The sequence below is a fragment of the Platalea leucorodia genome (assembly GCF_965183815.1).
Source record: "Platalea leucorodia genome assembly, chromosome: 15".
In the NCBI taxonomy this organism is placed as follows: Eukaryota; Metazoa; Chordata; class Aves; order Pelecaniformes; family Threskiornithidae; genus Platalea; species Platalea leucorodia.
In genome coordinates, this window is record NC_138837.1 from 6,875,208 (window position 1) to 6,877,995 (window position 2,788).

Below are 2,788 nucleotides of genomic sequence, written 5' to 3' on the forward strand. Positions count from 1 at the left end.
CGCCATCTTTGTGCAGGGCGCGGTCGACCGGTGGGCGGCATTTATGGTGTCGGGGGGAGGGGGGGATAATGAGGGGAGGGTGAGGCGGGGAGGGGAAAGTGAGGGCGAGGGCGCCATCTTGGTGCAGGGCAGCGCGCAAAATGGTGAGCGTCTTAAAGGGGCCGCCGCAATTCCAGCCTCAGCGTTGGGCAGGCGGAGGGGAAGGTGGGGAGCTGAGTGCCTTCGCCTGCTCCGTCAGGGCAGCAGGACTTTGGAGTCCAGAATTGAGTCTTTTTATCAAAAACAAAAAATTACCTCTCTGTTAAGGTTTATGACCCGACCATGATCAAGCCCTATGTCATTATTTAATTAATGTAATTCTACATGCAGCAACTCAGCCTCGCAGCCTGTGGTGCTGAGGGATGGCAGCCTCTGTCTCCCAGGAAGAACAGGGAGGAAAGCCAGGCTTGCCCAGGACAGCTTCAGGCCCTGATTCAGGCAGGCGTCACTGCTGTGAAAACACAGAAGGGTAAAAAAACCAATAGCTGCCATGCCTTGGCATCACGTCGTTTCAGCTTTGGCCCCTCGGCGTGGTTCAAGCCGTGCGGAGCCGTCTGCTCGGCTGTCTGGACTTGCTGTGCATCACCTCCAGGCTCACAGACAAAAAGGAAAATAATTTAAATTGCAGCTTTCACCACTTTTTCCTTAAGAACCAACCTATGTGACATTTCTAAAGTGGAATATTTTGAAAACCCCATTCCATTGCTCTAACAACAGCTCACCAAACTAAGGCCACCGAAAACTACAGCGTTTGTTTCCTCGCAGCAGGAATAGTAACACTGGTGTGTTACCAGGATATATCCAACAGCAATTTTGTGGTACCTGAAAAAAAGCAGGCTGATTCACTAATGTTTATTTTCATTTGGCTGACTCATTGGAGGACACTGGGTAGCATCATTTTTTTAAAAATTCATAAAGGATGGTTCAAAGGCATTCATTATAATTTCATTAGTGTACAAGAGGCAGTTCTGAGTGGTTAAGTGCAGCCAATTTTAACTTGTATACACCAGTGATCACTGCTATAGTAAAATAAGCATATCTGCGGCTTTCTAGGAACATTATAGGTCTTAGCATCCTCCCGTCCCAGAGGAGCTATGATCCCAGCTGCCAGGGGACAGTGCTGTAGACACTCACCAGCCCAGTGCAATAGCTAGATTAAAAAAAATATATATCCTTAAGACAAACTGTTGGTGTCTAGATGCACTTGTTAAATTAAAATGATCTGAAGAAACAGAGGGTGCTAATTTTCCTTGAGTTTTACAGTACAAAATCCAAGAAGGTCAGATAGTGTCCTTTTCACCGCTGGCCGCATGCATATTATCCACCAATTTCTGCCGAATTTCAAGAGGACATTGACGTGAAGTTACATGTTACTGTTGAACCAATATAAAGGCAAATCCTGCTAAAGGTGGAAGGGGCTCGTGCTCTTGTCCATCCCTTGTTCTCCCCACTCCTCTCTGCTCTGGCCCCTGCCCAGATCTCTATTTCCTTGCAGTGCCTCCAGCACACACACGCGCCCTGCCCCGAGCCAGTTCAGCCCACGGACCTCACAGAAAACTGTCCACTTTTCTGCCAGGTTGGCTTTTTGCTAATTTAGCTAGTCGAGTGAGCTCAGCTCACGGGCAAACAACAACCAGGGAAGGTGCAAGGCTGCAGAGAAGAAAGCATAGCGAGGGCAGCAGGAGGGAGAGGAGAAAATGGCATTGAGCTATTAGATGGCTCAGGATGTGCTGTGTACATTCTTGGGGAAGCAAACACCAGTTCTCCTTCCATCTGTTTGTTTCAGTGTTTGAGTTAAACAGAAGTTTAGAAAACAAAGAGTTTGCATCTGCCTGCACTGACATTCCCTCCAGCTTAGTCATGGCAGGGATGCTGTGAGCCCAGCGGCCGGACACCAGGTTAGGATTTGGGAACCTTCGGCACAGCGGACGTCAGCCGCTTCCTTTCCCTATGGCTCACTTTTTCCTACTGGGAAAGGGAGACAGGACTTACTCACTCAAGATTGCTACACGACCTGATTCATCAGTGCATGTAAAGCCTTGCAAAAAAGGAAGAGGGAAGCCAAGAGAGGACAATTTTCTCTCTACGCCTCACTTGAGCAATCCTCACCTCTCAAACGACTGATGGGGAGTTCAGCCACTGCCTCCATGCACTGAAATCCCCCTCTGGGGCTGCTGTCTGTCTCCCTGCCCATCCACAGCCCAGGGGTCGGACCATGCTGCAGGATCCCGCTTTAGGCTGTATCGTGGACAGTTGGTCGTTATCCTCTGATGAACCTAATGCCGATGCCTTCACCTTCTGTACCTGTGATCCATTCTCTTCTCTAATAATACTAAGCCTGCAGGGTGAAATTTTTGAGAGTGTCTGATTGACTTAAAAATTCATTTTTCAAAATGACTGAAGGCTTCACTCAAAGGGAAATTCCGAGCCATTGCCATGACAAAGTAATTATAGCCCTACCACAAAAATTATCCCGCTATAATTATGCCATCTGAACAATATGCTGGGATATTTTCCCAGGCAACCAAAATCCTCTGGCAACTCTGGCTCCAAGCCTCTGGGAAGAAGGGACCTGCTCCCAAAAGCCCTCTTCTCCCTCACCGTGGTGCTTTAGAGACCGAGCCGAGATCTCCCGTTCCCCGGTATGATTTTCCCCATCGGAGTGTTGTAGCTCGATTCCTGCCAGCCCCTGCAGCCTCTCCGACTCCTCCCAGGAAGTCCCAGCTGCAGATGAAGCCTTTCAGAGCCA